Genomic DNA, 23,191 nt, shown 5'->3' with positions numbered 1-23,191 from the left:
GGCTGAGGCCGCTCTCCTTGTGTGGCTGCTCTGTGTCTGCATGCAGCGAGGGGCTGCAAGCTTCCTGTGTTCGCACCTATATCACCTGTGCTTGCTTGTCAGCGACTGACTATCGCAAAACATACAACTCACTCCATGAATTGATTGCTACGGCATCTGTTATCAGCAGTCACAACCAGCAACACCAGTAGCAGCCAACTGCACGCAAAGAATGGGAACGTGCAGTGGGATTTACGTGAACTAGGCGCAAGAGCAGATCTTTCCGACGTAGGCTTGATAATCTTATGGGAACATTTGTACTGTTTCTAAATTAAGTGTAGGTGTGGGAGGAGGGTGCTTCCTGCGCACGAATAAAAGCACGCTTGCCAATTGTGGATGCTAATCGTTCGCTTGTATCTGCCTAGACACCTCTGCTGGTTGGGAATTATTCCACTTGCATGGCAAGGTGCGCATGTAGGTGTGTTAAAAATTCTGGAGGCGCTGGGTATCCATCCCAGTACCTCTCGCACGCTAAGCGAGCGCTCTACCATCTGAGCTACGCCCACCCTCCCGTTGCCTAATAGTGCTACATACAGCCATATCAACGTCACAGACCCTTGCACTCCCATTATTCCGCAGACAAACACTACTCTCTATGTATCAGTGAGGGTGTCTTTCAGGTTTCGTGCAGTCTGTATCGAATCGTAGTTGGCCACAATGAGAGTGGCACGCGTAACGTCGAAAATAGAGTTCGGACACCGCTCTGAGTAAGACGAACGTGTTGTCCACTCTCTAGACTTCATTGACGTAAGCCTTGATACCTAAGACAGATCTGCACTTGATGACACCTCCATAACAGCCGGTCCCCACACTTACATCTTGCTCTCCTCATGACAGTATACATCATATCAGTCTGTGACGCTGGTTTTGCAACTTCTTGCGTGCTTTTATGTTCGCCGCGACCAACACTTACCATGCACTGACCACAAAACATTGAGGAGCCGGGACTTGAACCCGAGTACTTCAACACGCTAAGCGAACGATCTGCCAACTGAGCTACGGCTGCACACACGACCAAACCTGGCTATTCTCCTTTCTTTGCGACTCTGATGCGCACGGACACGATGGTTGGTTGGTTTGTAGCGGCGAAGGTACCAGAGTACAAAGGCGCGCACACGTTCATATACACAAGAGTTCCAAGTAGTTTCGATGCTCTGGTATTACGAATGCAAATTCCGTCTGTTTTTAACGTCTTAAATTGTAAGGGCGGTCACAAATTGGTCCATTTCACTCCTTGTCGACAATCACACAGCACCTGAGGTAACAAGCACATCTCGAGCCCCATTGTGCTCTCCATTGATCATGCCAGGTTAGTGCCTCGCTCTTTGCTACTGTGTAAATCTCTTGTCGTCCAACTGCAAAACACTGGGCCACAACAGGTTTCCGCGTCTCCATTGCACTTATCATACTACGAAACGCTCCCCAAACTTGGCAATCACCCATGCAGCCGACTTTTCCGACTTTACACAACGCTCACGCAACGCTGACGCTAGTGACAGCAGTATTTATAGTTCGACCTCGCGCCAAAGCGAATGAGCACATTTCGCCTACGGCTTAGGCCGCTCTCCTAGTGTGGCTGCTCCGTGTCTGCATGCAGCGAGGGGCTGCAAGCTTCCTGTGTTCGCACCTATATCACCTGTGCTTGCTTGTCAGAGACTGACTATCGCAAAACATACAACTCACTCCATTAATTGATTGCTACGGCATCTGTTATCAGCAGTTACAACCAGCAACACCAGTAGCAGCCGACTGCACGCAAAGAATGGGAACGTGCAGTGGGATTTAGGTGAACTCGGCGCAAGGCAGATCTTTCCGACGTAGGCTTGATAATCTTATGGGAACATTTGTACTGTTTCTAAATTAAGTGTAGGTGTGGGAAGGGGGGTTCTTCTTACCCACGAATAAAAGCACGCTTGCCAATTGTGGATGCTAATCGTTCGCTTGTATCTGCCTAGACACCTCTGCTGGTTGGGAATTATTCCACTTGCATGGCAAGGTGCGCATGAAGGTGTGTTAAAAAATCTGGAAGCGCTGGGTATCGATCCCAGTACCTTTCGCACGCTAAGCGATCGCTCTACCATCTGAGGTACACCCACGCCCTCGTTCACTAATAGTGCTACATACAGCCATATCAACGTCACAGACACTTGCACTCCCATTATTCCGCAGACAAACACTACTCTCTATGTATCAGTGAGGGTGTCTTTCATGTTTCGTGCAGTCTGTATCTAATCGTAGTTGGCCACAATGAAAGTGGCACGCATAACGTCGAAAATAGAGTTCGGACACCGTTCTGAGTAAGACGAACGTGTTGTCCACTCTCTAGACTTCAATGACGTTAAGCCGTGATACCTAAGACAGATCTGCACTCGATGACACCTCGACAACAGCCGGTCCCCACACTTACATCTCGCTCTCCTTATGACAGTATACATCATATCAGTCTGTGACGCTGGTTTTGCAATTTCTTGCGTGCCTTTATGTTCGCTGCGACCAACACTTACCATGCACTGACCACAAAACATTGAGGAGCCGGGACTTGAACCCGAGTACTTCCACACGCTAAGCGAACGATCTGCCAACTGAGCTACGGCTGCACACACGACCAAGCCTGGCTGTTCTCCATTCTTTGCGACTCTGATGTGCACGTACACGATGGTTGGTTGGTTTGTAGCGGCGAAGGTACCAGAGTACAAAGGCGCGGACACGTTCATATACACAAGAGTTCCAAGTAGTTCCGATGCTCTGTTTTTACCAATGCAAATTCCGTCTGTTTTTAACGTCTTAAATTGAAAGGGCGGTCACAAATCGGTCCATTTCACTCCTTGTCGAAAATCACACAGCACCTGAGGTAACAAGCACATCTCGAAACCCATTGTGCTCTCCATTGTTCATGCCAACTCAGTGCCTCGCTCTTTGCTACTGTGTATAACTCTTGTCGTCCAACGGCAAAACACTAGGCCTCAACAAGTTTCCGCGTCTCCATTGCACTGATCATACTACGAAACGCTCCCCAAACTTGGAAATCACCCATGCAGCCGACTTTTCCGACTTTGCACGACGCTCACGCAACGCTTACGCTAGTGACAGCCTTATTTATAGTTCGACGTCGCTCCAAAGCGAATGAGCACATTTCGCCTACGGCTTAGGCCGCTCTCCTATTGTGGCTGCTCTGTGTCTGCATGCAGCGAGGGGCTACAAGCTTCCTGTGTTCGCACCTGTATCACCTGTGCTTGCTTGTCAGAGACAGACTATCGCAAAACATACAACTCACTCCATGAATTGATTGCTATGGCATCTGTTATCAGCAGTCACAACCAGCAACACCAGTAGCAGCCGCCTGCACGCAAAGAATGGGAACGTCCAGCGGGATTTAGGTGAACTCGGCGCAAGGCAGATCTTTCCGACGTAGGCTTGATAATCTTATGGGAACATTTGTACTGTTTCTAAATTAAGTGTAGGTATGGGAGGAGGGTGCTTCCTGCGCACGAATAAAAGCACGCTTGCCAATTGTGGATTCTAATCGTTCGCTTGTATCTGCCTAGACACCTCTGCTGGTTGGGAATTATTCCACTTGCATGGCAAGGTGCGCATGTAGGTGTGTTAAAAATTCTGGAGCGCTGGGTATCAATCACACTACCTCTCGCACGCTAAGCGAGCGCCCTGCCATCTGAGCTACGCCCACCACCCCTCGTTGACTAATAGTGCAACATACAGCCATATCAACGTCACAGACACTTGCACTCCCATTATTCCGCAGACAAACACCACTCTCTATTTTTCAGTGAGGGTGTCTTTCAGGTTTCGTGCAGTCTGTATCTAATCGTAGTTGGCCACAATGAAAGTGGCACGCATAACGTCGAAAATAGAGTTCGGACACCGTTCTGAGTAAGACGAACGTGTTGTCCACTCTCTAGACTTCAATGACGTTAAGCCGTGATACCTAAGACAGATCTGCACTCGATGACACCTCGACAACAGCCGGTCCCCACACTTACATCTTGCTCTCCTTATGACAGTATACATCATATCAGTCTGTGACGCTGGTTTTGCAACTTCTTGCGTGCCTTTATGTTCGCCGCGACCAACACTTACCATGCACTGACCACAAAACATGGAGGAGCCGAGGCTTGAACCCGAGACCTTTCACACGCTAAGCGAACGATATGCCAACTTTTTTTCTTTTTTTTTGCCTTATCCATCTTTTTCCACTTTTTTTATTTTTTTTTCTTTTTTTTGTTTTTTTTTTAATTTTGCATTGTTTTGTTCATTGTAATTTGTATATTCGTTTGTTTTCTATCCATCTTCTTTGCTCGTTTCTGCTGTCTGTTTTGCGCTTTTGTTTCATTCAAAATACACCAAATTTAATATGTCGTAGAAATAACTGCTCCTGGGAAGGACATATTCTTGATCTCATACGTTGCTTTATTCAGAATCACAATGAGACAAATGGAAGTCTTTGCAGTGAGTATAACCTTGACTATAGTACACGAAAAACGAATTGTTATAACAGATATTCATGTTATCCACGTCCTACTTCATCACAAGGACGATGTGAAGAAAATTTTGAAATGTTGACTGATACCGGTGCCCATATTGGTTGGTTGTGCGCCAGTGTTGGTGTGAGAGATATACTTGAAAATTTAAGACATTAGGCGCACTGCCGGACAGAATATAGTGGATAAAATGTCCCATAAGCCATAGGTAGCTGTTATGTTTGGCTGCAGGAAGAGTCGGTAGTCCGGGCGCAGAATGTCGTGGATCTGAATCGCATGAGGCGCAGTCCGGTTGAGCACAGCGAGTTTTTTGCGCGTCCAATTCCAGATGTGCACTTGATCCTTGCAGACAAACAGATGTGCAATAGTCTCAACCATGTGGCACAAGTCGCAGTAGGGACTGGGTGCAAGATTAATCCTGTGCCGCCTTTCTTTCGTCGGTATAGTGTCAGCGACCACGTCATACCATTTGGAGCGGACATCTGTCGGAAGCGTTGGATTATGGATGTTAGCCCAAACGAGGGACCAATTGCAAGCCGGATACTTCTTTTCCAAGGGGCCAGGCAGTGACGGCCGAAGTAAGTGGCGGTACAGTTTTACCGTCGGCTTCTTGAAAAGCTCGTCGTCGAGATAGCTACTTTCAAGGTAATACAGTGCTATATGCTGAAATTGCGGGCCGACGTGGCCAATGTCCACAGGCGGAGATAAGTTGCGGGGGCGGGACAGTTGATAGAGCCGCTTCGTGACGGTGTCCTCGCTGGCGGTGAGTATCTGCCATGAGCGTTTCAGATACAGGGCTAGGGCATGAATGCCGGGGTTTTTCAAGCCAAGGCCTCCCATATCGCATGGCAGTGCTGTCGTGGTGAAGGAAACCTTAAAAATATTGAGCTTCCAGACGTACCAGGCGGCCGCCGCTAGGAGTGATCTTGCTACTGTGGGTGGCATAGGTAGGACGGCGGCAACAAATTGTAATTTGGAGAGGGCATAAGAGTTGACGAAAAAGGCTCGCTGCAGACGATAGAGGTGTCGCATGTTCTGGTCGCGCAGGAGTGCTTTTATCGCCTGAATTTTGGGTATCCAATTTTCGTGAGACATGTCCAGAGGCCGGGCCGTAACGTAGAGACCAAGGTGTTTTCTAGTCAGTACACAGGGCAGCCAAGCGTCGCCTGTGATGGGTCGTTCTTGACCAAGCGTTAAGGCGGCGGATTTATTGACGTTTAACATGGCACCACTATCTCTTTGGAAATCCTCAAGAATGCGTTTCGCTGCGGTGACATCGCGAACGTCGTTAAGAAGCACGCTGACATCGTGTGCGTAAACTTGGACCACAGACTTGATACCATAAAACTGGAATCCAGGGAGGCTATGATGTAGATGGCGCAACAAGGGTTCCATGAGGATCGCATAGAGCGTCGTTGAAAGTGGACAGCCTTGCTTGATACCCCGTGAGAGCTGGACGTACTCCGTCAATGTATTATTGATCAGGAAGCGTGTACGGGTACCACTGATACAGTTGTTGATGAGGTGGATAAAATTAAGACTGAAGCCCATTGATTCCATCACGCCGCTGAGATAGTGATAGTCAGCTCGATCGTAAGCCTTATCGAAGTCAAGAAATGCTATGGCCATAGGAGTGCGGGTGGCCCAGGTGAGGGAGAGGAGATCCCGATATAGCGCCAAAATGGTGGACAGCGACCGACCACGGATCGCACTCATTTGGTATGGTCCCAGAAGATAGGGTAACAGCTGCCGTAATCGGGCATTGAGGGCGCGCGTCAGAAGCTTAAAGTCGACATTGAGCAGAGTAATCGGCCGCAGATCTTTGGTGGTGGTCGGCGTCGGCGTCTTAGGTATTAAAACAGTTAACCCCTCTGTGAAGGCTGGGGGTATAGCAATCCCACGTAGTACTTCATTGTACATCTCTGTGAGTTCGTCCCCTAATATAGGCCAATATTTGACGTAAAACTCGACAGAGAGCCCGTCCGTGCCCGGAGATTTATTTCGTGGCGCAGCAAGCAGGGCATCCTTCAGTTCTTCTTTGGTAAAGGGAGCAAGCAGGTCCTGATTGAGGTCGTCGGTAATGCGGTACGGCGGGGGTCCAGAATGATACCATTCTCGCACTTTCTCATGTGGTACACCAGCACAGGTGTAAAGTGCAGCAAAGTGGTTGGTAACATGGTTTTTGATGTCTCGCTGTAGGGTATAACAAGCACCGTCTGCATCCTGCAACTTATGAATAAGTTTCCTACGCGCTGCACGTAACTGTTGGACGATATGATGGACTGACGTCTGCTGTTGCGGCAAGTTTGTGGAGTCACGTGCTCGAATCTGGTGGCCGACGGCGGTGCAGCCCGTCAAGGATGTAATCTTGGCTTGGAGTCTGCGTACGTGCGTGATGTTGTTAGGCACCTGATGATAATCCCGGTACAATTCTCGCAGGGCACAGAAATAGAATTCAGTGATTTCCTTCTCACCGCGAGCAAGAATCCGGGCGTGGTGCTTGATACAAGTAATGAGTTTCCCCTTTGCATGAAGCGTCCACCAATCAATCCACGTGGAATACGTGGGCCTGCTTGATGTTACGGAGTGCCAAACTGACCGGATCTCACGCTCTAAAGTGGCGTCTTGTAAGAGGCGACAGTTGAGTTGCCATCGTCCGAAGCCTCTATAAACTATCTGCGGTGAGTGATTAAAGACGATGTGGTAAGCGATATGGTCACTGAAATTAACGGGCCAATATTCGCAAGTTCCCACGTCGGCTAAAAGACCGCGTTGCACATATATGCGATCTAACCTGCTGGAAGATGTCTGCGTAAAGTGAGTAAAGGCAACTTCATCTGGGTGTAAGGTCGCCCACGTGTCGACTGACTGCAATTCTGTAACCAGTGTTAGCAGTTCCTGGCTGAAGTTAAAGTTCGGCGTTTGATCGGTGCGGCGCAATACGCAGTTAAAGTCACGACCCATAATAATACGCAGACGCAAGTCGGTGATTAGATTCGCTATCTCTCCCGTGTAAAACTCCCTCCTCGCCGCTCGCGCGTTGGAACCGGAAGGGGCGTACACATTAAGAAGGAGTACATCATGGAATTGTGCGGCAATGCCTCGTCCGGTAGGTAACATGGACAAACAAGAACATACAATGCCTTCCCGATACAGAATGATCGTACCTGCCTCCGTCCCTATATTGACAATGGCGTCATAACCGGGGACGTCGGCTAGGAGTGGAGTCAGTGCTTCCTGTACGAACAGAATATCTATATCAGCGGCCCGTAAATAATGTCGAAGGCTGTGGATTTTTGCTTGAGAGACAATGCGGTTAACATTTACGGTAGAAATCTTATAGGATTGTCGTGAACGGAGCGATGTGGGATGAGTGGTCATCTGCAGATGAAAACAGGTACGATTTTTATCCCTTCAACAGTAGTCCGCTTCGGAGGTCGTATAAGTCTAGACGTCGCCGTCCGTGGACGCTGCATTGCGCCGAGACGTAAGCAGCGTATCACCAGTTGCCATCGGTTCTTCACGCTCGGGATTGCCAGTCATATCTTCAATATCATCCGCCCAATTATCGACAGACACAGCCGTCGTCGCGCCTGCTGCAGCAGTTCCGGAACCGCATTGCGAGCCGTCACCCTGCACATCTGCAACTTGGGCCGTCCGCGGTGGTGCACTAATATGTGCCCTCCCCGTGTCAAGGTTGGATACATCATCGTCAATATTCATGGGTGAGGCCAACGACGGAAGACAATCTTCGGTCCCCGAAGTGTCATCGCAGATCATGCGGCCCGCGTGTTTGGCCTTTTCAAACAAGGGAGGTGCCGATTGAGTTGCCGCCGGACGAGCGATCCGACGTTTCTTGTGCTTTTTCGGGGAGGACAGAGGCTTCCGCATTCTTTAAAGGAAGAGGAAGAGTCTCTGTCTCTTGCTGGCTGTCAGTGGCGGTAGTGGCCGCCTCCACAACGTCAACCCTGGCTTCCTCACGTGAGGCGTCACGGGGCACCGCGGCTAGTAAGCCAGCGACCGGCAAGGCTTCCTGAGCGGTAGAGATTTCAATAGGTACAACTCCGTCATTCGTAACATCGGCCACACTAAGTCCGACTTCCGCAGCCGACGCAGTGGGTGTATTTGCACGGACCGCCGCTACATAAGTAGTCGGTAATATTGTCGGTTGCGGGGGAGGCCCCAGTTCACCCGCAGGCAGCTGCGTTACACGTCGTTGGATGCACTGTGCCCGGACGTGTCCCGTTGAATTACAGCCTGAACATGTACGAGGCTGTCCCTCATATATGATTATCGCCCTATATCCACAAATCGTTAGGTAGGACGGAATATGCCGTTGCAATTCGATCTTAATTTGCCGCACACCGTTCAAAACAGGGTACTTATGGAACGGGGCCCACTTTTCGGCAATGTTACTGATAATTTTGCCGTAGGACTTAATAGAAGCATTAATTTGTTCAGCCGAGATTTCAAAAGGCAACTCGAAAATGCTGACGGTACGAATACCAAGACCAGCGTGGACAACAGTCACCTCTAAAACATTCCCGTCACTGTGTCGAAATTTATAGGTACCGCCACATGAATCGATGATTTTGTCGCACAATTCTGGGTCACGCAATTTGATATAAACTGTGCTACTGACAATAGACAAATGGATACCAATGATATCGGTGGAAGGCATTTTTACGTCTTCATCGAGCAATCGTTCGACTTCGTAATATTTCGGTCGAGAAAAACTTCCATCAAACATAAAATTCAAAGTATCTTTCCGCTCTGGGTGATCCATGTTAGGTTCTATTCGTTACAAACAAGATGTTTGCGCGCCGCAACGGCCCTCGACTCACCACGTGCCGCACCGCAGGCCGCAGCTGAGCACGTAAACAACGCTCCAGGCACGTCCGACCTGCACGACGGCCGCGCCTCGACTAAAATTCTGGAGGCAGTACCTCTCGCATACTAAGCGAGCGCTCTACCATCTGAGCTACACCCGCACCCCCCCCCCCCCCCCCACCCAACTGAGCTACGGGTGCACACACGACCAAGCCTGGCTATTCTCCATTCTTTGCGACTCTGATGTGCACGGACACGATGGTTGGCTGGTTTGTAGCGGCGAAGGTACCAGAGTACAAAGGCGCGGACACGTTTATATACACAAGAGTTCCAAGTAGTTTCCACGCTCTGCTACTACGAATGCAAATTCCGTCTGTTTTTAACGTCTTAAATTGAAAGGGCGGCAACAAATTGGTCCGTTTCACTCCTTGTCGTCAATCACAAACCACCTGAGGTAACAAGCACATCTCGTGCCCCATTGTGCTCTCCATTGTTCATGCCAACTCAGTGCCTCGCTCTTTGCTACTGTGTAAAACTCTTGTCGTCCAACTGCAAAACACTGGGCCACAACAAGTTTCCGCGTTTCCATTGCACTGATCATACTACGAAACGCTCCCCAAACTTGGAAACCACCCATGCAGCCGACTTTACAGACTTTACGCAACGCTCACGCTAGTGACAGCCTTATTTATAGTTCGACGTCTCGCCAAAGCGAATGAGCACATTTCGCCTACGGCTTAGGCCGCTCTCCTAGTGTGGCTGCTCTGTGTCTGCATGCAGCGAGGGGCTGCAAGCTTCCTGTGTTCGCACCTATATCACCTGTGCTTGCTTGTCAGAGACAGACTATCGCAAAACATACAACTCACTCCATGAATTGTTTGCTACGGCATCTGTTATCAGCAGTCACAACCAGCAACACCAGTAGCAGCCGACTGCACCCAAAGAATGGGAACGTGCAGCGGGATTTACGTGACTCGGTGCAAGGCCGATCTTTCCGACGTAGGCTTGAGAATCTTATGGGAACATTTGTACTGTTTCTAAATTAGGTGTAGGTGTGGTAGGAGGGTGCTTCCTGTACACGAATAAAAGCACGCTTGCCAATTGTGGATGCTAATCGTTCGCTTGTATCTGCCTAGACACCTCTGCTGGTTGGGAATTATTCCACTTGCATGGCAAGGTGCTCATGTAGGTGTGTTAAAAACTCTGGAGGCGCTGGGTATCGATCCCAGTACCTCTCGCACGCTAAGCGAGCGCTCTACCATCTGAGCTACGCCCACACCCCCGTTGACTAATAATGCTACATACAGCCATATCAACGTCACAGACCCTTGCACTCCCATTATTCCGCAGACAAACACTACTCTCTATGTATCAGTGACGGTGTCTTTAAGGTTTCGTGCATTCTGTATCGAATCGTAGTTGGCCACAATGAAAGTGGCACGCATAACGTCGAAAATAGAGTTCGGACACCGCTCTGAGTAAGACGAACATGTTGTCCACTCACTAGACTTCAATGACGTTAAGCCGTGTTACCTAAGATAGATCTGCACTCGATGACACCTCGATAACAGCCGGTCCCCACACTTACATCTTGCTCTCCTTATGTCAGTATACATCATATCAGTCTGTGACGGTGGTTTTGCAACTTCTTGCGTGCCTTTATGTTCGCCGCGACCAACACTTACCATGCACTGAGCACAAAGCATGGAGGAGCCGGGGCTTGAACCCGAGACCTTTCACACGCTAAGCGAACGATCTGCCAACTGAGCTACGGCTGCACACATGTCCAAACCTGGCTATTCTCCATTCTTTCCGACTCTGATGTGCACGGACACGATGGTTGGTTGGTTTGTAGCGGTGAAGGTACCAGAGTACAAAGGCGCTGACACGTTCATATAAACAAGAGTTCCAAGTAGTTTCGATGCTCTGCTATTACGAATGCAAATTCCGTCTGTTTTTAACGTCTTAAATTGAAAGGGCGGTCACAAATTTGTCCGTTTCACTCCTTGTCGACAATCACACAGCACCTGAGGTAACAAGCACATCTCGAGCCCCATTGTGCTCTCCATTGTTCATGCCAACTCAGGGCCTCGCTCTTTCCTACTGTGTAAAACTCCTGTCGTCCAACTGCATAACAATGGGCCACAACAAGTTTCCGAGTCTCCATTGCACTGATCATACTACGAAACGCTCCCCAAACTTGGCAATCTCCCATGCAGCAAACTTTTCCGTCTTTACACGACGCTCACGCTAGTGACTGCCGTATTTATATTTCGACATCGCGCCAAAGCGAATGAGCACATTTCGCCTACGTCTTAGGCCGCTCTCCTAGAATGGCTGCTCTGTGTCTGCATGCAGCGAGGGGCTGCAAGCTTCCTGTGTTCGCACGTATATCACCTGTGCTTGCTTGTCAGAGACAGACTATCGCATAACATACAACTCACTCCATGAATTGATTGCTACGGCATCTGTTATCAGCAGTCACAACCAGCAACACCAGTAGCAGCCGACTGCACGCAAAGAATGGGAACGTTCAGCGGGATTTACGTGAACTCGGCGCAAGGCAGATCTTTCCGACGTAGGCTTGAGAATCTTATGGGAACATTTATACTGCTGCTAAATTAAGTGTAGGTGTGGTAATACGGTGCTTCCTGCGCACGAATCAAAGCACGCTTGCCAATTGTGGATGCTAATCGTTCGCTTGTATCTGCCTAGACACCTCTGCTGGTTGGGAATTATTCCACTTGCAATGCAAGGTGCGCATGTAGGTGTGTTAAAAATTCTGGAGGCGCTGGGTATCGATCCCAGTAACTCTCGCACGCCAAGACAACGCTCTACCATCTGAGCTACGCCCACCCCCCCGATTGACTGATAGTGCTACATACAGCCATATCAACGTCACAGATCCTTGAACTCCCATTATTCCGCAGACAAACACTACTCTCTAAGTATCAGTGAGTGTGTCTTTCAGGTTTCGTGCATTCTGTATCGAATCGTAGTTGGCCACAATGAAAGTGGCACGCATAACGTCGAAAATAGAGTTCGACACCGCTCTGAGTAAGACGAACGTGTTGTCCACTCTCTAGACTTCAATGACGTTAAGCCGTGATACCTAAGACAGATCTGCACTCGATGACACCTCGATAACAGCCGGTCCCCACACTTACACCTTCTATCCTTATGACAGTATACATCGTATCAGTCTGTGACGCTGGTTTTGCAACTTCTTGCGTGCCTTTATGTTCGCCGCGACCAACACTTACCATGCACTGACCACAAAACATGGAGGAGCCGGGGCTTGAACCAAAGACCTTTCACACGCTAAGCGAACGATCTGCCAACTGAGCTACAGCTGCACACACAACCAAGACTGGCTATTCTCCATTCTTTGCGACTCTGATGTGCTCGGACACGATGGTTGGTTGGTTTGTAGCGGCGAAGGTACCAGAGTACAAAGGCGCGGACACGTTCATATACACAAGAGTTCCAAGTAGTTTCGATGCTCTGGTATTACGAATGCAAATTACGTCTGTTTTTAACGTCTTAAATTGAAAGGGCGGTCACAAATTGGTCCGTTTCACTCCTTGTCGACAATCACAAACCACCTGAGGTAACAAGCTCATCTCGAGCCCCATTGTGCTCTCTATTGTTCATGCCAACTCAGTGCCTCGCTCTTTGCTACTGTGTAAAACACTTGTCGTCCAACTGCAAAACACTGGGCCACAACAAGTTTCCGCGTCTCCATTGCACTGATCATACAACGAAACGCTCCCCAAACTTGGCAATCACCCGTGTAGCCGACTTTTCCGACTTTACACGACGCTCACGCTAGTGACAGCCTTATTTATAGTTCGACGTCGCGCCAAAGCGAATGAGCACATTTCGCCTACGGCTTAGGCCGCTCTCCTAGTGTGGCTGCTCTGTGTCTGCATGCAGCGAGGGGCTGCAAGCTTCCTGTGTTCGCACCTATTTCACCTGTGCTTGTTTGTCAGAGACAGACTATCGCAAAACATACAACTCACTCCATGAATTGATTGCTACGGCATCTGTTATCAGCAGTCACAACCAGCAACACCAGTAGCAGCCGACTGCACGCAAAGAATGAGAACGTGCAGCGGGATTTACGTGAACTCGGCGCATGGCAGATCTTTCCGACGTAGGCTTCAGAATCTTATGGGAACATTTGTACTGTTTCTAAATTAAGTGTATGTGTGGGAGGAGGGTGCTTCCTGCGCACGAATAAAAGCACGCTTGCCAATTGTGGATGCTGATCGTTCGCTTGTATCTGCCTAGACACCTCTGCTGGTTGGGAATTATTCCACTTGCATGGTAAGGTGCGCATGTAGGTGTGTTAAAAATTCTGGAGGCGCTGGGTATCGATCCCAGTACCTCTCGCAAGCTAAGCGAGCGCTCTAACATCTGAGCTGCGCCCACACCCCCCGATGACTAATAGTGCTACATACAGCCATATCAACGTCACAGACCCTTGCACTCCCATTATTCCGCAGACAAACACTACTCTCTATGTATCAGTGACGGTGTCTTTAAGGTTTCGTGCATTCTGTATCGAATCGTAGTTGGCCACAATGAAAGTGGCACGCATAACGTCGAAAATAGAGTTCGGACACCGCTCTGAGTAAGACGAACATGTTGTCCACTCACTAGACTTCAATGACGTTAAGCCGTGTTACCTAAGATAGATCTGCACTCGATGACACCTCGATAACAGCCGGTCCCCACACTTACATCTTGCTCTCCTTATGTCAGTATACATCATATCAGTCTGTGACGGTGGTTTTGCAACTTCTTGCGTGCCTTTATGTTCGCCGCGACCAACACTTACCATGCACTGAGCACAAAGCATGGAGGAGCCGGGGCTTGAACCCGAGACCTTTCACACGCTAAGCGAACGATCTGCCAACTGAGCTACGGCTGCACACATGTCCAAACCTGGCTATTCTCCATTCTTTCCGACTCTGATGTGCACTGACACGATGGTTGGTTGGTTTGTAGCGGTGAAGGTACCAGAGTACAAAGGCGCTGACACGTTCATATAAACAAGAGTTCCAAGTAGTTTCGATGCTCTGCTATTACGAATGCAAATTCCGTCTGTTTTTAACGTCTTAAATTGAAAGGGCGGTCACAAATTTGTCCGTTTCACTCCTTGTCGACAATCACACAGCACCTGAGGTAACAAGCACATCTCGAGCCCCATTGTGCTCTCCATTGTTCATGCCAACTCAGGGCCTCGCTCTTTCCTACTGTGTAAAACTCCTGTCGTCCAACTGCATAACAATGGGCCACAACAAGTTTCCGAGTCTCCATTGCACTGATCATACTACGAAACGCTCCCCAAACTTGGCAATCTCCCATGCAGCAAACTTTTCCGTCTTTACACGACGCTCACGCTAGTGACTGCCGTATTTATATTTCGACATCGCGCCAAAGCGAATGAGCACATTTCGCCTACGTCTTAGGCCGCTCTCCTAGAATGGCTGCTCTGTGTCTGCATGCAGCGAGGGGCTGCAAGCTTCCTGTGTTCGCACGTATATCACCTGTGCTTGCTTGTCAGAGACAGACTATCGCATAACATACAACTCACTCCATGAATTGATTGCTACGGCATCTGTTATCAGCAGTCACAACCAGCAACACCAGTAGCAGCCGACTGCACGCAAAGAATAGGAATGTGCAGCGGGATTTACGTGAACTCGGCGCAAGGCAGATCTTTCCGACGTAGGCTTGAGAATCTTATGGGAACATTTATACTGCTGCTAAATTAAGTGTAGGTGTGGTAATACGGTGCTTCCTGCGCACGAATCAAAGCACGCTTGCCAATTGTGGATGCTGATCGTTCGCTTGTATCTGCCTAGACACCTCTGCTGGTTGGGAATTATTCCACTTGCATGGTAAGGTGCGCATGTAGGTGTGTTAAAAATTCTGGAGGCGCTGGGTATCGATCCCAGTACCTCTCGCAAGCTAAGCGAGCGCTCTAACATCTGAGCTGCGCCCACACCCCCCGATGACTAATAGTGCTACATACAGCCATATCAACGTCACAGACCCTTGCACTCCCATTATTCCGCAGACAAACACTACTCTCTATAAATCAGTGAGGGTGTCTTTCAGGTTTCGTGCATTCTGTATCGAATCGTAGTTGGCCACAATGAAAGTGGCACGCATAACGTCGAAAATAGAGATCGGACACCGCTCTGAGTAAGACGAACGTGTTGTCCACTCTCTAGACTTCAATGACGTTAAGCCGTGATACATAAGACAGATCTGCACTCGATGACACCTCGATAACAGCCGGTCCCCACACTTACATCTTGCTCTCCTTATGACAGTATACGTCATATCAGTCTGTGACGCTGGTTTTGCAACTTCTTGCGTGCCATTATGTTCGCCGCGACCAACACTTACCATGCACTGACCACAAAACAAATAGGAGCCGGGGCTTGAACCCAAGACCTTCCACACGCTAAGCGAACGATCTGCCAACTGAGCTACGGCTGCACACACGACCAAGACTGGCTATTCTCCATTCTTTGCGACTCTGATGTGCATGGACACGATGGTTGGTTGGTTTGTAGCGGCCAAGGTACAAGAGTACAAAGGCGCGGACACGTTCATATACACAAGAGTTCCAAGTAGTTTCGATGCTCTGGTATTACGAATGCAAATTCCGTCTGTTTTTAACGTCTTAAATTGAAAGGGCGCTCACAAATTGGTCCGTTTCACTCCTTGTCGTCAATCACACAGCACCTGAGGTAACAAGCACATCTGGAGCCCCATTGTGCTCTCCATTGTTCATGCCAACTCAGTGCCCCGCTCTTTGCTACTGTGTAAAACTCTTGTCGTCCAACTGCAAAACACTGGGCCACAACAAGTTTCCGCTTCTCCATTGCACTGATCATACTACGAAACGCTCCCCAAACTTGGCAATCACCCATGCAGCCGACTTCTCCGACTTTACACGACGCTCACGCTAGTGACAGCCTTATTTATTGTTCTACATCGCGCCAAAGCGAATGAGCACATTTCACCTACGGCTTAGGCCGCTCTCCTAGTGTGGCAGCTCTGTGTCTGCATGCAGCGAGGGGCTGCAAGCTTCCTGTGTTCGCACCTATATCACCTGTGCTTGCTTGTCAGAGACAGACTATCGCAAAACATACAACTCACTCCATGAATTGATTGCTACGGCATCTGTTATCAACAGTCACAACCAGCATCACCAGTAGCAGCCGACTGCACGCAAAGAATGGGAACGTGCAGCGGGATTTATGTGAACTCCGCGCAAGGCAGATCTTTCCGACGTAGGCTTCAGAATCTTTTGGGAACAATTGTACTGTTTCTAAATTAAGTGTAGGTGTGGGAGGAGGGTGCTTCCTGCGCACGAATAAAAGCACGCTTGCCAATTGTGGATGCTAATCGTTCGCTTGTATCTGCCTAGACACCTCTGGTGGTTGGGAATTATTCCACTTGCATGGTAAGGTGCGCATGTATTTTTGTTAAAAATTCTGCAGGCGCTGGCTATCGATCCCAGTACCTCTCGCACGCTAAGCGAGCGCTCTACCATTTTTTTTTTTAATAACGGTACCGGGAATCGAACCCGGGCCTCCTGTGTGAGAGCCAGGTATCGTAGCCACCTTTTTTAATTTTTTTTTCTGATCCATTTTTTTCTTCTGTTTTGTAAAATGCGGTAAACAATCAGGGAGAGGCAAAGTGGACAGGGGTCGTGCAATCCGAGGCCTGGCCACAATGTCTCCCACCGTAACTGTCACCTTGTCACCCTACCTCTTCTGCGAAATAAAGAAAAAACTGCGGCTTGATCCGCCGCCGGTAACAGAAAAACAGAAAATAATCCGAAGACGAAATGGTGCTTCCAAACGCAGTGTAAATTAATTATGTCCATTTCATATTTATGCAGGAGAATAGGGAAATCCGTGCATTTTGCACCGCATGATTGCATCTCGCTCCTCAATCAATGTTAATAATTGATGAAGAAAATAAATTAAAATTCTTCTACCGTTGTTCTCTCTATCGTATCTTCTGTTATAAAAAAAACAAACTAGGAAATACAGTTTCGAGGAAGGCATCCGCCAATGAGACGTAACGCGCTACATCAAACGAGCTGTTATTTTCTGAATCCGACGAATTATCAAGAGGACACACCCGTAAAGTCGTCCCCGCACTAACGTCTTTTGTCTTCACTCTGGGTGGCCGATAGGAGAGCGGAATCCACCATGTCGAAAAGGGGCTGTAAGCACTCCATCCTATATTGGCTGTGAAATGATTGTGTGGCTTAAAAAGTTTGCAAAATTAGCTTTATAGCTGTTAGTCTTCTGCAGTCGGTGGTGCTGTATCATTAAATACAGAAGAAAGTCTTCTTTACTCGTTTCGTTCACATTGAAAAGATAGTAAACTGTGTGGCCTTTAAGCCAGTTTACTGAATTTCGTTTGGTCTGCGGGTAAGACACCACCTCCGGAGTGAGGAAGTCGGCTGGCGTTATGGTGGCAGGGCATGTTCTAGTGATGCTTGCCAACAACTGTCTTATGACCGTCCAAACATCTCGCACTGTTTCGCAGACAAATCTGTGTTCCTCGCTATCTTGTACCCGGCATATGTTGCATAAGGGTGAATCGGCCAGATGAATGGAATGGAGCCTGGCATTGGTTGCTATTTTACGGTTCACCGTTAGATACCAAGACACTCGCACGTGAGACGGTAAATGTCGTGAATGAATATTATCCCAAACGACCCGCCAATTGTGAGCTGGATATTTCTCTTCGATGTTATTCCGGGATGTGGACTCGATTAAAGTCTTATACAGTTGCTTCACCACCGTTATTTCCTTCTCCGGAATTCTTTGTCGAGCATAACTATATTCCAAAAGGAAGTATTTTAAATGGTAAAGGTCGTGTGGAATATGATGTACATCAATCGGGGGGTTGAGGTCCGCCGGTGATATTTCGTTGAGCAAGTGAGGAGTGAGACAATGTGGAGATTTTGTCCACACCTTATACATACTGCTTAGATAGAGCGCCTGTGCCTTCTTATAAACATCAGTGAGGTTTAATCCGCCCTTCCGAGTAAGGAGCGTCAACGTAACAGATTTAACTTTGAAGATATTGCCTCTGGTCACGAAATGGCCAAGAGCGGACAGCATTCTATTCGCAATGCCACTGGGAAGAGGCAACACTTTGGCTACATAGTTGATCTTCGAGACGATATAGGTGTTGACCAGTTCAACTTTTTGGAGAGCATTCAGTTGCCTCATACTATGCTGTTGTACACATGCCCTGACCTTGTGAAGTAAATCTCTATAATTTACAGCAATGGTATTCTGTATCTTCCGGCGAAACTCAAGTCCTAAGCACTGTATACTGGTAAGTTCCCGTAATCGGGCATGGTTGGGGAAATGTATTCCCCGTCCGACATTCATGATTCCAGATTTTTGCCAGTTCACCCTCGCCCCTGATGCCGCCGCATATCGTTGAAGTATTTCAAGTGAGGACCTCACTTCTTGCGCGTTCACGACAAGAAAGCCGACATCATCTGCGTACGCACGGCACACAATCTTCTGTCTATTGATTTCCAATCCCTGCAAACGTTCAGTTAGCGTAGCAAGCAGAGGTTCTATGGCGATGGCAAAGAGAGCCATCGACATCGGACAGCCTTGCCTCACCGAACACGCGATATCAATCGCACCACTGAGGCGGCCATTAATTTGGATTCGCGAAGTACTATTACGGATCATATTATCGATTACTTGCGTGAACTGGTGCGGAAATCCCAATTCTCGCATAACGTGGAAAAGGAATCGGTGGCTCACTCTGTCGAATGCTTTTTCAAAGTCTATCATTAAGAGGGCGCATTTTAATTTGCAGGCCTCCGCTACGGCTATCACATCTCTGTAATCCGTGAGCGTGTGGTAAATAGATCTATTTCTACCAACACTCGTTTGATACTGTCCTGTGATTGTGGACATGACATTTTTGAGCCGTTGGCTGAGGACACGGGCGAATAGTTTATAATCACTATTTAACAACGTGAGAGGTCTCAAGTTTGTTGGGTAGTCACTGCACGGGGTCTTGGGCAGTAAAACAACAATTCCCTGTCGAAATTCCTGCGGAATAACGTTACATGGGTTCATGAGTTCGTTACATATTGCAAGTAGCTTCGATTTCATCTGCGGCCAGAAGGTTTGATATACTTCTGCAGGTAGGCCGTCCGAACCTGGAGATTTATTTTTCGTACTCCGTAGGATAATGTCTGTTAATTCATCTTCTGTCACCTCTGTAATAAGCTGATTTGCCTCTGTGGGGCCGAGTCTCGGTGATAAATTTGTCGTAAAATCCGCAAACACGGTATCATCTGTTATTTTATTGGACATCAGGTCTCGATAGTACTCTTCAATCGCACTCAAGATTGCACTTTGTTTAGTAACTATGGCACCGGTGCTGGTTCGGATCTGTGTAAGGATTTTCTGACGGCCTCGTCGACTTTCACGTAACATGTGATACATGGCAGCCTCTTCTTCTAGCACCGTCGTAGGAACTCGCGCCCGAACTTGAAAACCTTCCAACTGTTTCCGTTGCAGCGTTAAAATTTTTGCCTGAATTCTTTTGATCTGTGCAAAATTGCGGATATCGGTCGCGTCAAATTTATGTAACTCCCGAAGACACTGAAAATAAAATTCCATCGTCCGTTTGTGCCACTGATTTTTCTGACGGGAGTAAATCATTAAAGTTTTCCTAATTTGAGGTTTGGCGCATTGGAGCCACCACTCGATCGCGGAGTTGCAGGAATTGAATTTAGGTTCACAGACCGTCCAAGTGGACAGGAAGGCTTCTCGACATGCAGTATCTTGCAAATGTGCAATGTTGAACTTCCATAACCCTCGACTCCGGTAGGTTTCCTGTTGTTTCATGTTGACGGTACAGATATAGGCAGCATGGTCGGAAAATACAGTAGGCCATATTTCGGTCTGTAGCAGGTGTTGCTTTAAATTACACGATATGTAAATTCTATCTAACCTACTTGCCGAATGACTGGTAAAATGTGTAAAACCCACTGTCATTCCGTGCGTGGACGTCCAGGTGTCAGTTAAGCGGAGTTCTTGAATGATCTGTTCTAATTCAACACACCGATTGAAGTGCGGAGTTTGATCTATTTGACTAAGCACACAATTGAAATCTCCGCCAAAAATGACATCAGTGTAGTTGGTCCCGAAGAGGGGAAGGATCTCGTGGCGGAAAAATTCTGCACGGCGTTGCCTATTACTGGACCCAGAAGGTGCGTAAATATTAACCAGTCTGATGTTATTGACAGTTACTGCTATCCCTCTGCCGGTCACAAGTTTTGCCTCACAATTGGCAATGATCCCTTCTTTTAAGAGTAATGCTGTTCTAAGTTCGAAACCGTTGCCAGCGTTTATGAACGCGTTATACCCGGCTATGTGGTCTAACTCGATATCACTCACTTCCTGAAGCATTGCTATATGTCAGCTGCGTATAACAAGTCTTGTAAGTTCTTCAGATTCAAATCGCTACGCATCTTATTGATATTGAGAGTCATGATCTTGTAGGCCTGCAAGGTGGTCATTGATGTTCCGTACGAAAGGAGTAGGATACGTCAGCTAGCTGTCAATTGGAGGCGCTGACAGTTTCGGTCGTTTGAGTAGCCATGGCAACGTGGACTTTGCTTCCATCAACTACTGAGAGATGGGGCAAGGAGCCAGTCGCGGGTGTTGACTCCTCCTGCATCTCTACATCATCTTTATTCATTTCACACTCGTCTGCCCAATTAGGAGAGGAAAGGGTGCCTACTGGTTCAGGAAACGGTGTATTCGTATCCGGTGGCTCAGTGTTCTGAATCGGCATCTCATCTTGTCTGCTGTCGGACGTCGCGGGCGGCTCCGACACGGTGTTGTCAGATCGTGGTGCGTTACGTGAGCGCGAAGTCGAGACGACAGCGTCAGCTGGTCCTTCTTTTAAATTCTGGCCGATTAATTTTGCCTTTCCCCGCAAGCTCGGTGCTGTATTTTCCGCACCTTGATGAGCCATCCTCCGTTTTTTATTTTTCTTCGGAGATCTATTACCGCGTATTACTGCGTCAGAGTTCGGCATCGTTTCAGTCACTTGTTCGGACATGGTAGCAGGAGCCAGGGACACCTCCGTTAACTCAGCACCCTGTATGGGTTGTTCTACCACCATATCACTGGTCCTGTTAGTGTCATGGGTTTCAGAAACAGCCATCCCGGACGTGACTGGAGTGTCCAGTGATGCTACATTAACTGCGAGACTGGGTCCGGCAGGTGGATCACGAATCGGTTGTATTGCCGGCTCACCGCGAGCAACCGACACGTACGATGTCGGTAATGTTGACATTGCGGGAGGGCGAACACTCTCTCCGGTTGGAAGTTGAACTACACGACGCTGTAAACATTCCGCACGCACATGTCCCGTCGAGTTACATCTAGCACATGTCCTAGGTTGGCCATCATACGTTACGACTGCACAGTACCCACAAACCGTGACGTACGACGGAATATGTCGTTGCAAGTCCACTTTAAGCTGCCTGACGCCATTCAACACCGGATATTTATGAGCCGGAGACCAACGTTCAGCAAAGTTACTCAAAACTTTGCCATATGGCGATATCGCAACATTTATCTGATCGGCTGGTACCTCAAAGGGTAGTTCAAAAATGCGAATTGTTCGAAGTCCAAGCCCTGCGTGGGAAACAGTAACTACACCCACATTGCCATCACTATGCTTAAACTTCAAACCGGAACTGAAGGAGTCAACTATTTTGTCACAAAAATCGGCATCTCTCATCTTGATATAAACTATGCTAGACAAAATCGACAAATGTATACCAATAATCTGATCGATCCCAATTGTCATCACGTCTTCGATGAAATCCTCGATTTCGAAAGAGGTTGGTCGAGCAAATGAATTATCGAAAGTTAACTTCAAAGTATCTATCCTCATAGCTTGTGTCATCACTGATTCATCAACATCATTCCTCACACGCAAGAATAACCGCTGCTAGCGAGCGACTTACCCGCAGAATTAAACAAGCCAGCCACAGCGCTGAGCACAGACAACCGCACGCCACGGCCGCTGCAGGCAGACTGGTAAGGTACGCATGTAGGTGTGTTAAAAATTCTGGAGGCGCTGGGTATCGATCCCAGTACCTCTCGCAAGCTAAGCGAGCGCTCTACCATCTGAACTGCGCCCACCCCCCCGTTGACTAATAGTGCTACATACAGCCATATCACCGTCACAGACCCTTGCACTCCCATTATTCCGCAGACAAACACTACTCTCTATAATCAGTGAGGGTGTCTTTCAGGTTTCGAGCATTCTGTATCGAATCGTAGTTGGCCACAATGAAAGTGGCACCCATAACGTCGAAAATAGAGTTCGGACACCGCTCTGAGTAAGACGAACGTGTTGTCCACTCTCTAGACTTCAATGACGTTAGGCCGTGATACCTATGACAGATCTGCACTCGATGACACCTCGATAACAGCCGGTCCCCACACTTACATCTTGCTCTCCTTATGACAGTATACATCATATCAGTCTGTGACGCTGGTTTTGCAACTTCTTGCGTGCCTTTATGTTCGCCGCGACCAACACTTACCATGCACTGACCACAAAACATATGGGAGCCGGGGCTTGAACCCAAGATCTTCCACACGCTAAGCGAACGATCTGCCAACTGAGCTACGGCTGCACACACGACCAAGCCTGGCTATTCTCCATTCTTTGCGACTCTGATGTACTCGGACACGATGGTTGGTTGGTTTGTA

The 23,191-nt window shown here is 48.3% G+C and overlaps 1 non-coding gene across 1 annotated transcript; it reads right to left on the bottom strand.

Moving 5' to 3' along the window:
- Window positions 1-10,569: 10,569 nt before the first annotated feature.
- Window positions 10,570-10,642, bottom strand: Trnaa-agc (transfer RNA alanine (anticodon AGC)). The gene has a single exon. It is a non-coding gene; the product is annotated as a tRNA-Ala (tRNA).
- Between the last annotated feature and the right edge of the window lie 12,549 nt (window positions 10,643-23,191).

The sequence above is a fragment of the Schistocerca gregaria genome, chromosome 10 (genome assembly GCF_023897955.1).
Source record: "Schistocerca gregaria isolate iqSchGreg1 chromosome 10, iqSchGreg1.2, whole genome shotgun sequence".
Taxonomy (NCBI): domain Eukaryota; kingdom Metazoa; phylum Arthropoda; class Insecta; order Orthoptera; family Acrididae; genus Schistocerca; species Schistocerca gregaria.
This window is presented reverse-complemented; position numbering and strand designations above follow the sequence as displayed.